General features: G+C 45.6%; 1 long non-coding RNA gene across 1 annotated transcript in view; it reads left to right on the top strand.

The window, feature by feature from the left end:
* Positions 1-14755, top strand: part of LOC138258597 (uncharacterized) — a 44130-nt gene that overhangs the window by 213 nt on the left and 29162 nt on the right. The gene's annotated exons all lie outside the window — the stretch shown is intronic.

The following is a 14755-nucleotide window of genomic DNA, read 5'->3' as shown; positions in this document are numbered from 1 at the left end:
ATGTGAGGACGTTTGGAGTTAAAACCCTGGAACTAAGCGGCCACTAGGCCACACACGCACTATACCACTGCACAATTAGCATACCACAGCGAACGACAAACATTGCATGTCTTTTTCTAGGTTTACGTACTGTATGACACAGTTTGTTTGGCTGCCTGTGAAGTATTATTATGTAGTTCTCTAGAACATTCATTCGAAACACCTGGAGCCCTCAGTGACCAGAAATAGCATGATCCAAATGTTGTAATGTGCAGTGCGCACAGAAACATTTTACAATACCTACTCTGTGTTTATCTGGTTTTCATACTGTTTCATGTATTTACAGTGCTGAGCTGTCAGTCATTTTTTAGGAATGTTATAGTGATGTGTGTTTCGTGCTTGACGGTGCGTTGCACGGGCGCTGTCTGCCGATGAAGAAAGTCCGCATTTTGATTGAAAATTGAGCACACTGCTAGGCTTTACAGGTTGAAAATAGCTTTGCAGGGCTCTGCAAACAAATAAAATGAACAGTAATTGTTTGCTGTGGATAGACTCGCTTTGCGGCATTTTAATATAGCCATTTACAAACCGGATAGAAGTGACTTTTGTTTTCCAAAAAGAAATGATGAAATATGAGAATCTGAAAGGGGAGAGGGGCAGGTCTTTTGCACATCTTTTATAAAAACATCAACGTACATTTGAATCAGGAAATGCAAAGGTATAATTGGTGAAACGTTAGTAATTCATCATGTGAACCTTTGTTCTCCATGTTGTGTTTGTACTGGAAGCTCTTGCTAAATTGCAGTTGTGTATTCTATAGATGGTGTGGGCTTCACACGTAGTCTGGAGCAATCATTTTCAACTGTGTTATTCAACTATTTTCAGGGCTTTAAGTGGTGCAGGTCCTGCCAGGTCAGAGACTTGGCAGTAATTAAAACCTGACTTTGAAACGGGACCATTAATGTCCTTAACACATAATAACGGTTTCTTAGCAATGACCCCTAAAATCCATAAGGTCATAATCCATGTTTACAAATCCTGTACCAGTTTACATCTACCATTGCTTTATCACGCGTTCATTAGGAGAATTTGAGGCAAATTTAAGAGCCCCTAGCGCCACTGGATCGTCACTTTTCGTGACGCTCCGGTTGCGCTAAGCACTGCTCCATATTTACAAGGAGATGTAACGCCACCTTTTTGTGGCGTTAAGCCATCTTTTAAATATGGGCCCCATCGACGCAGTTTTCTGTGTCAGACGGACGTGCAATTGATGTTGCGATGGGCATTCCACCGCAACACCCATTGCTTTTGATGCAGCCTCAGATTTACGAGTTGTCGTAAACCTGAGGCAGCACCAAAAACTAATGCCAACCCAGGGGTGGCGCTAGCAGTGCAAAACGAGGAGGAATACTTTTATTTCTCCTCGTTTTTTGCTTTTTTCTATGTGTGCTGCAGAATGCAGCATACGCAGAAGAGGCAAAATGCCATGGACGATTGTTTACACGCAGGAAGGTTTGTGTGCTGCATTTTGCAGCACTCATGGAAGTGCCAAATCACCATTATAGGTTGTTTATGTGCAGGAAGGTGTCAACAATCTATCTCCTCAACGCAGACACCCTTGCACTATGGTATAAGGATGCCTGCGTTGGCGCAGGCAGCTTAATTCAGCCCCAGCACAGCGGGGAAAAAAGCAGGAGTGCACCGTATTCCTCTAGTTACATACCACCAATGCGTTTCTAAAGTGGCACTGCGTGGCGCTGCTATTGTACTGTGTCACTTTCACATAAATCTGGGCCTTTGTTTTTTCCAAAGGTTGTTTTTCTAGTTTTTGTTCATGCAACAATATGATTCTTGTGTAGTTCATGCGGTGACTCTTGTGTAGTTCCTGCAATGAATTGTGTCACATCCAGTTCTCTGGGTGAGTTCAGGTTATGGGTAGGTTTTTATGACGTGCACCATTGAGAGTTCTGGACCTAATGCTGTGCAAGTTTCTTACAGTGCCTGTCACTCACTGGATCATAAAGGTATTAAGCATCCAAACCTTGTACAGAGCGATGGTCACGTGCGATGTTATTGGGAAGTCTGTGAAACACAGCTGTCAAACAGGGGCGGCTCCTCCATTAGGGCGGAGGAACGTCACCCCCACCAGCAGGGGCAGCTGCAAAGCCTTTAAAAGAAAACAATAATAAACTTTGTTTATTGTCGTTTTCTTTTAAAGGGGTGGTGCCATGTGGGTGACACAGTACTCCCCCTCACTGTGGACATGTTATCCGGCTGTCTCAGGCTGACCAAACACACATGCACAGTGTGCATTCTCCAGCCTGACAGCACAGTTGCTGGGCTGGAGGGGGCCTGCATGGGCTCCCAGTCTGCCTGGGAGCACCCTGGCTCAGTGCAAGTAATATGTATCTGTGTGTAAATGGTGTTCAAACTTCTATTTATGGTTCTTTAATGAAAAGACTTCATTATTAGGGTGTGCGCTGTAAATAAACGTTTTATGGTCACACTGCACTACTGACATTGGTTCCAGTTAAAAAAAAAGTGTACATACATGTTTGAAACGTTTAACAATAAGAGGCTAAGTATAATGCTCCCAGAATGCTCTCTGATTAGATGAAAATGTTTGCAGAAGCTTGTATGCAAGAGTTCAGAAAAAAACTCAAGTAGGAAAAAAAGTTTTGCTACTATGAAATTTTAGGTGCTCTTTCAAGCGTCATTTAGTAAAATGGGTTGATGCATGCTAGTATTTCTAAAAAAAATACTCCTAATGGAAAATCAATGTAACCATTTTCAATTAGATTATGGAAAGCTTGAAAATAAACAACCACTGGCAAAGGCAACCGACCAACATTTTTGTTAGTCTTTTGGTTTCGTCAATGAGTGTCTTGTTTTGACATGACTTTTGTAACCCTTTATTGTTGTGGGAACTGCCAGGCCCTCACCATTGTAACAAACATTGGCAAAAAGCAAAAAAAGTTTTTTGTCTCAAAAAGCACACATTGCCACCAGTGGCTTAACAAAGGCCCCGCAGCCCCCTCCAGGGGGCCCACTTCAGCACAGCACCTGCTCTGAGGGAGTCTTGTGGGGGGGGGGGGTAGGAGTGGGGGTGGGATCCCTCCATGTTCTTTGCAGGGGGACCACCTCCAGTGTCATTACGCCACCAACTGCCACAGTAGTTCCTGGCACTGAACAAAACTTTGTGTGCCAATATGCTCCTTGTGGAAGAGCAGAATGCGATCACTCACAGTAAAACCAGTCGATAGATAGTGAGAGAAATAGAAGTTTAATAAAAACAAAATGTCTTTGTTAACGCCAGACCTAATTAGGGACCCAATTCTTAAAGAAAGTCACAAAAGTGCACCCAGGGTATATGTCTTGAAATTAGTGCCTTTCATGAATTCACAAGAACTTACAGAAGTAGATCAGGAAATCGTACTCCTACAAAATATTTATGAACTGCATTTTAGCATGAGCAAATATGCATGTGTAGATTTGCTCATGTGAAAATCTATTGAGCGTTTACAAGTTCAATTTCCCTCCAACCACTTTTTTCCCAACCCTGGAAGAACTTCTACTCCTCCTATTGTCAGGAGTAAATTTCCAACCTTTCTCATTATGGGAAAAAGTTAGAGAAGATCTGGTGAAAATCCTTAAAACATGAAAGTTAGTAGGTTTACAGACTCTATGGTATTCCAGCCATGGAACTATTGCTCACTGCTTCCTCCAGCCCCAACATGTAGAATTGCTATAGTGGGGATTGAGATTGCAAGTATTCAAGCCCTACTATAGTATTAGCCCTGGCACAATCAGAGGGGATATTATCAGAGCTCTTACATAATGACATTGTTGCCATAATTTGTCACCGCACTACAAGGCACCAAAGGGACAAGTAGATTTTTTCCAGGACAAGTAGATTTAAGAAGCAACCTGTCCCAAGGACAAGAAGATAGTATTATTAAATTCCACACCCCTGTGTAAAATATGCAGATGAATGGATTCAGAAACATGTGGGTAGGCTAAGGCATAAGCGACTAACAGAGTGAGACATTGCAGAGGAAAGTGGTGTGAAGGAGAGAACAGCAGTGACAGACCTATTTTGATGACCACTTCCCCTTCCACAGGCTTTGACAGTGTTTAATTCATAGACTCATATTTGTAGGATTGAAATGTTTTCAATTGAAATTATTCATGTGAACACCATTTTGTTCTTTATATATTTCATTCCACTAACAAGCAATAGGTCTGGCATGTTTTATGCATACGTTAGTTGTGCGATATGTCAGGATACAATAACAGAAAACTTAGCTAGGCGCCCAAAGGCTGGTTAGTTGTCCCTGTATTTCAAGCACAGGAGTCTAGTTGACATATTTTAAACCACACCCTTCATTATGTAGGCCACACCTCTGTAAAGGGATTCCCAATTATACTTCCTTGGATACATCCTTTTCACAGCACCCCAACTTTTTTATTCCAATGATAATTTTAACAGTCCTGACAACAAGCATGTAATAGATTTTCTCCAGGTTTCATTCCGAGACATTTCTGTTTCATCTTCAAAACACTGTTTTTTGGGAAATAGAAAACCTTTCAAAACAGCATTAGACAGGCAGTCAACGCAAGTACTAGGGAAAAAGGGTGGAGCTACAGACAGAAATGCAGGATTTATGTGGCAGGAATAAAACAGACTGTACCATCCTAGGAATTCTTATAAACTATCTATTTTTGAGATCACCTGCCAAATGACGAGGGAACAGTTTCATGTGCCAGGGTGCGTTGATCACTCTTACGCACCATAGTTCAGCTATTTACACTCACAGTCCAAGATGTCCAATACAACATTTTTCAGACCACATTTGTAGATGCACAGGGCTGACACATGGTACGGAGCCCAAACCATAGTGGTTGAGATAATTTGCCACTGGTGTCCTGGGACCCCTACTGCTATTGAAAGTGGGCCAAGTACACCCTTTCTGCACTTGACTGCCAACAGTAGCAAAAACAAGCAGTCTGAAGCATTTCCAGGAGGCAGTATGAGGGCAGAGACTCAGAACTCGAACAGTCACACAATAGATGTAATAATGAAAAGTCCACCCAATGCTTTTCTTTTTAGAAAATGATAAGTATTTAATCATAACAGAACTTAATATGATACATACAAAGAAAGACACTCCACAGTGATGCACTATGGCATCTACAAAGTTCTTTACAGAACAAAGTATGCCCAAAGCTCAGATAAAGGCTCTCTTTATTTCAATGGAGTAGTTTCCTAGTGTTTTGTCTGTTCATTGCAAATGGGTTTTGTGTGAGAATATGAATGTTCAATAAAATCAAATTCTGTTAGCAAATGTTTTACAGTCGATTTCTCTTGGGCATGTAGAATTACCAAGCCTGGGTGTGCTGGTAAACTGGATATGGGGCGACCTGTTGCACTCACAAGGGCACATTTGGGCAACCCTCACTTCCTTCCTTTCACAGTTAGGTGAATGGCTAAGTAGCTGCCCCACAAAGGCACCTCCACCAGTCTATTCCAATCTACATTCTGCTTCAGAGGATTTACCTCCTTCAGTGTAGGGGAATGGTGTAATTGCTGAAGTACTACGAAGGGAGAATTAGCACAGTTCGACTGGGTCTTTGTCCATGGTGGCCTCTAAATCCATCAGTCTTTTCTGGTTGATTCTGGCAAGTCGGACATTACCTCTCCTTAGAAGGACTTGAGTAGGCCACAAGGCAGGAAGAGTGCCACTCCTGGCACTTCAAGTGACTTCTTGGGGCTCTTCCAAGCTTCCTCTGATCCCTTTGAGCCATTCACACTGTGGTTAGCTGCTGTTCTCCTCCCTGGGCAAGCAGACTCCTGTGGGACACAGCTCTTCCTCCCCCCACCACTAGGAAAGCAGTTCCCAGGGTCACCTACATAGTGCTTAATTTTAGGCAGTGGTTTTGGGTGCTCAGCACCAGTACTTAATTGTCAGCACCGGCTTTAATGACAGTCAACCACTTGGTGGCACATTACACATTAAAAAGGAACAATAGCTGCCACCCACACAATTCTTATAACTTTGGATGGCTTGTAATGGTCTGAATTGTCATACTTGCAGTAGTGCGATGGTTAGTAGTTGTGCTAATACTGTCATTGGCAGAGCTAACAGGTACAATAGGTAGTGCAGACTGCAGTAGCCTCGCTAGAAGGGACCTTACACTTTTTTTTTTATTAAGAAAATAAGCACTGCACCTACTAACCCACAGATCTCTCCCAACAAGACTTACAGAACTACGAAACAGTTGTAAATGTACTTCAGCTCAGATTTAGAGTACGTCCAGAACCACCCCTGACCAAAAACTGCAAAAACTGGTACTGCATCACCCTTTGATAGAAAATAATGGAGGCAAGGACTTAAAGTAACATCCCATAAGAAATAATATTGAAATAAGTTAACATATTTAGAAATTTTAAATTATATATATATATCATACAGAATCCTGCTCGAGGACGGAGCCTGCACCCAAGCGGTCAAAATATCCAAAGTCCAAGCGAAGGCGTTAGTGAAGAAATCGCTCACTTAGCGACAAGTCAAACAAAGATTTATTTCCGATAATGTGTTTCGGCTAAAGAACCGCTTTGCTCACATGTATGTGTGTGTGTGTATATATATATATATATATATATATATATATATATATATATATATATATTTATATCTCTGATATACATATTCCTTACCTTTGAATTTTTTGGCATCAGCTTGGAATCCGGAATTTTTTGCTGAGCAGTAACCTGCGCTTGCCGTCGGGTGCCGTGATTTGGATCCACGTGCGTCGTTCGGCTCCAAGTTGCATCGTCAGCATCATTGGAGCTGTCTGTGATGTCACTGTCACCTATAAAGGCACCACCCCGGTGCGTGTATGTCAGTTAATTCCTTCCACGGCGGTTAAGCGCAGGTCCCGATTCGAGCTACCCTCTGCCTTTTTTGACAGGCCTTTTTTGATCTTTTTGTGAAGTCTTTTGCAGTCTGTGCAGGATGACATTGAGAAAGACGGGGTTTAAGCCATGTGGCGCCTGCCATCGAGCAATGTTGGTGACGAACCCCCATCAGGTATGTCTCTGGTGCCTCGACAGAGACCACAACTCAAAGTTGTTTTCTGACTGCTGGGTCATGGCCCGAAAGCTTTGAGAGATCAGTCTCTGAAGCTTATGGTGGCCCGGCAGTCGACTTCAGTTGGTGCGACTCCTAGGAGGTCATGGTCACGATTGAGGAGGTCGCGGGACCGCTCCAGGTGCCCTAAGTCCTCTTCTTCGTACTCGAGGACCTCCCGACACTTGGGGAAGAGGCACAAGAAGAAGAAGAAGTTCAAGCTGACTTCGACTTCGCCATGCACGTCGGCTGACAAGGTGTCTTGGGAACGTCGACGTTCTAGGCACGGTTCTGTGGAACCGATGCCAGGGACAACTTTGAGTCTGCCCCCTTCCCGGGAGCTGGAGCGACCCCCACTCAGCTAAAAGAGTTTTACGATGCCATGCGCCTTGTATTTGAGCAGGCTGCCCCTTCTGGCGCGCCTTCCAGGCCCCGCAGGCTCAGCAGGGACCCCATCAGGTTTGATGCCAGTGGCTTTGGCCTCTGTGCCGTTGGGGACTCCAGGATCTGATACCAGATTAGGGTCGATGCTGAGTTCACACAGTCGGCCTCCTCTGGTGTCACTCCTGACGTTGACGCTTCCCTCTCTGCCGGCGCCCACCAGTGGAGCGAGCCCCATCCTTATCCCAGATGATCCGGAACAACGTCATACGATGCCGATTCTGACTTCGACTGCGCCGACAGGGGCCAGATCAGTACCTGAGGCTTTTTCTGAACAGCCAGGTACAGGGGAGGAATGGGAGGGATCCTATGACCCTTTAGAGTATGGATTGGAACATATGGACTGGTATGAGGAACTAGGGGAAGCCAGTGGACTGGATACTTCTCAAGATATTGGCATGCTCTCACCTCCCACTGTGGCTACGGAGGAGGGGGCTTCATATGCTATAGTGGTTCATAGGGCAGCTGAGGTCTTGGACCTAGAGTTGCCTGTGGTGCCAGTCAGGACTAACCTCCTGTTTGAGGTGCTTCAGCCGGGGGTTTCGACATCGAAGCCGATGTTACCCTTCAATGAATCCCTCACTGATGTCCTGCTGGGGATGTGGTCCAAACCCAACACAGGGGCTCCTGTTAATAGGACTATCAGCTGCCGCCATAGACCAGCTCCAAACAATCCTAGTTTCCTCACCCATCACCCCACCCCAGAGAGCTTGGTGGTCTAGGCCTCCATGTCCTATAGTGCCTTCCCTTCTGCTACCCTGGATAGGGAATCTAAGAGGCTGGATCAGCTTGTAAAATGTTTCTTTTCTTTCTCCATCCTGGCATTGAGGTCTGTAAACACCTCATGCATATTAGGCCATTTTCCCCATAATTTGTGGGATACGGTGCACAGGTGCTGCCCAAGGTCACAAAGGGCATGTGGGACACCCTCACACAAGCTGTAAAAGATGGGAGAGATGCAGCCAAGTTTATGATACGGAGAGGTTTGGACACAACCGACTCACTTGGTAGGGCAATTTCATCGACGGTGGCCCTTCGATGCTACACCTGGATCCGTACGTCTGACTTTTCGGGGGATGTCCAGGCAAACTTATGGACATGCCCTTCGATGGCTCGCTCCTCTTTGGAGAAAAGGCAGACTCGGCGCTTGAGTGGTTCAAGAACTCTCGAACTACGGCCAGATCCTTGGGCCTCTATGTGCCTGCTTCCCAGTAGTCTGCCCTTCGCCCCTTTTGAGGTTTCGGAAGGGGTGTGGTACCATGCCACCCACAAGTCAGCCACCATCATCCGTCAACTCAGCATCCAGTGCGAGGAGGAGGTTGTGGTACCTTCAGACCCAGAAGGTCTAGTCAAAGGTCGGCCACCACCCAGCCCCCCTCTTCCAAAGTGCCCACTTCTTCCTAGAATTATTCTGCAAGACCATACTCGTCCAGTTGAAGGGAGGATTCAATTTCTTCTCTCTCACCGGTGGTATTAACATCGGACAAATGGGTCCTGCAGATCATACAGAAGGGCTTTTCCCACCCCTTCCAGTCTTTCCCTCCCTCTGTGCCTCCATTAAAAAACAGCTGATAGAGGATCACTTAATCTTGCTTCATGAGGATATTATGGCTCTCTTGGCCAAAAAAGAACAAGGGTCTTCGCCCTATCTTGGATTTAAGGGATGTCAATCTCTTCCTCAAAAAGGAGAAATTCGGATGCTCACTCTTGCTCACGTCTTGTCTACCCTAGACCAAGGAGATTGGATGGTAGCGTTGGACTTGCAGGATGCGTATTTTCGAATCCCCACCCAGCCTGCCCACAGACGCTACTTGCGGTGCAAGGTGGGCCTTGAGCACTCTCAGTTTACCGTGCTTCCTTTCAGTCTCACCAGTGTCCCTCGGGTGTTCACCAAAGTGATGGTGGTGGTAGCAGTTCATCTGCACAGGTTAGGGATTTCAGTCTTCCCCTACCTCGACGACTGACTGTTGAAGGCTCCGATGTCCCAGGCTCTCGTCAACCACCTTCAGACGACGGCGAACCTCCTGCATTCATTGGGGTTCACTATAAACGTGCCAATGTCACACCTGACTCCCTCTCAGAAGCTCCCTTTCATCAGAGCTGTTCTGGACACAGTGCAGTTTCGGACTTATCCTCCAGAGCAGCGAGTCCAGGATATTCAGGTTATGATACCGATGTTATGGCCTCTGTCCTGGATTTCGGTGTGACAGACTCTGAGGCTATTGAGCCTCATGGTCTCCTACATCCTGTTAGTCAAGCATGCCAGATGACATATGAGGGCTCTGCAGTGGGGCCTGAAGTTCCAATGGGTGCAGCATCAGGGGAATCTTAACGACACAGTTCGGATCTTTGAGGGAACTGCAAAAGACCTGCAGTGGTGGTTAGTGAACTGCAACTGGGTCAGAGGCAGACTCCTCTCCCTTCCCCAACCAGATCTCACAGTAGTGACAGATGCATCACTTTTGGGATAGGGAAGCCATCTGGGAGAGGTGGAGATCAGAGGCCTCTGGTCTCTGGCAGAATCTGTACTCCATATCAAATTGCTGGAGCTCTGGGTGATCCGGCTGCCATTGAAAGCATTTCTTCCTGTTGTAAATGGGAAGATAATGCAGGTATTCACGGACAACACCACCGCAATGTGGTACTGCAACAAGCAGGGTGGTGTGGGGTCGTGGACCCTTTGTCAAGAGGTTCTGCGTCTCTGGATATGGCTGGGACAGCAGAACATAACCATAGTGGTTCAATACCTGGCAGAATCTCTGAAGACCAGGGCAGACAAACTCAGCCATCAGTGCCTAGCGGATCACGATTGGTATCTCCAACCAGAGGTGACGCAAGGACTTTTTCAGCAGTGGGGAGAGCCGTGGTTCACCTCCACAGAGAACATGCAATGTCAGCAGTATTGCCCATTGGAGTTTCCAAGGTGGCAGTCGCTCGGTGGCGCTTTTTGTCACAAGTGTAATTCAGTCCTCCTGTACGCCTCTCCACCCATACCACTTCTGCCCAGATTTGTCAAGAAAATCAAGAACGACCTGGCCCAGGTAATCCTTGTGGGTCCGGATTGAGCAAGGAGAGTTTGGTATATGGATCTTCTGAAAATTAGCATCAATCCTTCGGGACGATCTTCTGTCGCAGCAGGGGAAGGTGCTCAGTCCAAACCTGTCAACTCTGCGTCTACATGTGTGGAGATTGAGCGTCAACAGTTAATGGCTTTTGACCTTCCTTCTGAAGTCTGTAAAGTTATTTTGGCAGCCAGGCGTCCCTCCACTAAAACGGTATATGCCTGCCATTGGAAACGCTTTGTCTATTATTGTACATTCTGCTTCTCTTTCTGATATCCTTCTCTTTATACTATCTCTTGCCCAGCAGGGTTCAGCCTTGGGTACTCTCAAGGTCTATCTTTCTGCCTTATCGGCATTTCTACGGCTACCTGATCAGCCTTCACTTTTCAAATCTCCCATTGTACATAGATTCCTCAAAGGGCTTGTTCATATGTTTCCCCCTACGCCCTTTGTTATGCCCCAATGGGACTTAAATCTGGTCCTTATTATGTGTGCTCCTTTTGAGCCCTTGCACAACTATCCCCTCTGGCTGCTCACCATCAAAACAGCCTTCTTAGTGGCGATAACATCTGCCAGGAGGGTGAGTGACATGCAAGTTCTTTCATCCAAGCCAACGTATCTCACTATGGTCCATATTTATGGATTTTGGATGCGTCAAAATCCATAGGTCCTGCTAGCACCATTTCATAGCACCAGCTGGTCGCCATATTTATGAAATGGTGCACAGTGGCTGTAGGAAGCTGGCCTGGTGTGTGGTGGGTACCCAAGGTACTTACACCTTATACCAGGTCCAGGTATCCCCTCTCAGTGAAGTGTAGGCAGTGTCTAGAATCCAGCCTCTCTACAGGTAGCTGTGGATGAGCAGCCAAGGCTTATCTAGGAGACATGCAAAGCTCATGCAATACCACTGTAGTCACACAGCACTTACACACATGAAAGAAACATGAAAGAAACTCTCAGGTGTACAAAAATAATTATTTTTGGAAAAAATCACCACGACATACTAGAAGGGCAACCCTTCAATAGGAGGTAAGTAATACACTAAATATATACACTAGTAATCAGAAATAGGCATGAAATAGGCATAAAAATGTTAGAAAATAGTGCAAATAGCAATAACCAATAGTGACTCTAGGGGGAGCACAAGCCATATCCTAAAAAAATGGAAAGCGAACACAAGTGCCCAACCTAGGTAAGTAAATTGTGTAGAGGGGAGCTGGGAGTACTAGAAAACCACAGAGGTAAGTAACACAGTACCCCCCCCCGACCAGGAAAGCAGGAGTAAATCACTGGATTTTCCCCAAACCCCCCAAAAGAAGGAAAAGAAGAAAAAGAAGACACCCAGAGAAGACTGCAAGAAAACCAGTGGTGGATTCCTGAAAAAAGCCAGTGGAGAGAGGGGACCAAGTCCAAGAGTCACAGTGGAGTCCAGGAGGGCTAGGAGCTACTACCCACCCAGCTTTACTTGCAGGAGTTAGTCGACGGTGATAAAGAACAAGTCAGCACTGCAGCCCTGGAGCCAGAGAAGTTTCTGATGGATGCAGATGTCCCATGCTAGAGTGAAGATTGCAGGTGGGTGTTGGTGCAGGAATTCCACCAACAAGCCTTGACGAAGGCAAACTCAGGGTTAGTGGAAAGGTGGTGCTGTGGGGGACCAGCAAGGCCAGGAGGACTCAACCTAGGAGGGGGAGTCACAGGGGTCCCTCAGCATCGCAGAGAGTCCACAGGAGCAGAGGCAGCACTCACAGGATGGGAACACAAGAATCGCAGAGGAGTCTCATGCAGAACTACAAAAGAGGATCCCTCGCCATCAGAGAACCAAGCAGGAGGCTGGGCTTTGCAGGAAGGAGGGCTGGGGGCTCGAGCTGTATGTCGCCTGAAGGTCCCTTGGAGGAGATGCAAACAGGTCTTGGCAGCTGCAAGAGACACAGTGCACAGGGGTACTGTCCTGTGTGGGAAAGCAAGGGCTTACCTCCACCAAAGTTGAACAGCTGGCAGAGAGGACCAAGAAGGTTGTCCTGTGAGTCATCCTCAAAGAACCTTACCTCCAGCTCCACAGGGCTCCAATTGTACGGTTTTTAATGCATTTTTAAAAGTGACTGCCTATTGATTCCTGTGGTGCGTAATTACTAACGTTATTAAAACTTTGAAAAATCATAACTCAAAAGTACTTATAATATCTTAACCATCTTGGTCTTAAAAATTATATAAAAATGTGAAGTATGTTTATAAAATAGGTCTCAAGTTATTCCTTGAGTGTGTGTGGTGCATGATTGATACTGTGAGTACAACAAATGCTTAGCACTCCTCCTAGATTAGCCTAATTGCTCGACCGAGCTACCTCAAAAACTGGAGCATTGGGGGATCTGATTTTTGCCTGGACCCCCTGCACAGTCTGCCTATTTTGCACAATACATAGAGGGCCAGCCTCCTACATTTGGTGTATCAGCGGTGGGATAAAGACTTTGCGTTTGCTGATACCATTTGTCAATTGTGTGAACACACAAATAACTCTGTAAATTGTCTTTAGATAATTATTTTGTGATTTTTCCAATTGCCTAACAATTTTTTACAACTTTTTAAAAATGATTGAAAGGGGCCTGGTTAGGTCCCTACAACTCTAAAGAAAGTTTTAAAGTACTTGCTTTAGTTGGTTATCCAAAAAGGGGAATTCTAAATTCTAAAATGGTTCCAACTTTAGTGAAGTAAGTATATCTGATACAGAGGTAAAAACCCAAGAGCTCAACATGGTAACCTTATGAGGCATATAGCTATGACCAACTAAGGAATCTCTGCAGATTATACAAGATTCAGTCTAGAAAAAGCCCCAAAACAGAGAAACATAGTTTTCTGGTGGCCCGGTACGAAAGAGGAAACCCCACAAATGAGATAAATGATGATGATGCATCTGTGATGGGTGAAGATCCCGTGGAGAATGGGGTTGAGGGTAGCTCATCTTCCCTCAACAGCTCTAGAGCACCCACAGAGACAGACCTGAATATTGCCAGGCTGACAAGGAGACTGGCCTTGGAGAGTCAGCTCTTGGAGATAGAAAAACAAAGAAAGGAGTTGGGCTTAGGACCAATCTCTGGTGGCAGCATTCGAGTGTTGAAAGAAAAAGCTTTCAACATCAAACTCCCAAAAGGAGTTGTCCCTCCCTTCACTGAAGAGGATGATGAAATAAAATAGTTTTCTGCCTTTGAAAGAGCCTGCATTGGATGGGAAATTGAAAAGAAACATTTTGGCACACTGATGTGGGAGTTACTCTCAGGAAAGTGCAGGGATAGGCTCCTGACACTGAATGAGGCAGATTCTAAATCCAATGACCCCATGAAGGGTACCGTGATTGAGGACTTTGGAATTACAACGGAAAAGTACGGGATAAAGTTCAGGGAGGCTCGAAAATCCCAGAGCATGACCTGGGTAGACTTTGTGGACCATTCAGTAAAAATGCTGGGTGGTTGTTTAGCTGAAAACAAGGTACAAGACTATGACGGGCTGCATACTCTGATCTTGATAGAGGATCTGTTGAGTAACTGTTTCAGTGATAGGCTACATCAACATCTGGCAGACCTGGGGCTACTTTCCCATCAAGAATTGGGGAGGAAGTCAGACCACTGGGTCAAAACAAGGGTGACCAAAACTACCACTGGTAGGGCAGACCAAAAGAAAGAGGCCAAAAAGCCCCCCCCACAAGGGAACAATGGGAACCAGGGTAAAAATAACAAAGAGTCTTCTCAAGGCTCCCAAAAATCTGCACAGGTGGGTGGGCCCAGAAACTACTCCCAGTCCAGGGGTGGGTACAAAGGGACACACTTTGACCCCAGCAAGGCTTAGTGCCAAGATTGCAAAACCAAAGAGCACCAAACTGGAGACTCTGGCTGTAAAAACAAGAACAATGTCTCTAGTCAACCTGCAGTAAATGCAGTTGCCAATATCCAGATGGGGTCAGAGGTGTGGCCTGACCATGTCAGTGTCCCCTCAGAGGCAACATTAGTCACTGAGGTTGGGGTATAATTATCCTGTGCTGCCTGGCCAAGTAATATGCAAAAATACAGGTAGTACCCTTTGTTTAATTGGGAAAAGATAGAAGTACTGAGTGACACAGGGTTATTATCACTATGTTAACTCAGCACCTGGTCC

The sequence above is a fragment of the Pleurodeles waltl genome, chromosome 9 (assembly GCF_031143425.1).
Source record: "Pleurodeles waltl isolate 20211129_DDA chromosome 9, aPleWal1.hap1.20221129, whole genome shotgun sequence".
NCBI classification, from domain to species: domain Eukaryota; kingdom Metazoa; phylum Chordata; class Amphibia; order Caudata; family Salamandridae; genus Pleurodeles; species Pleurodeles waltl.
Note: the sequence above shows the minus strand (reverse complement) of the source record. Positions and strands in the feature narration are given on the sequence as shown.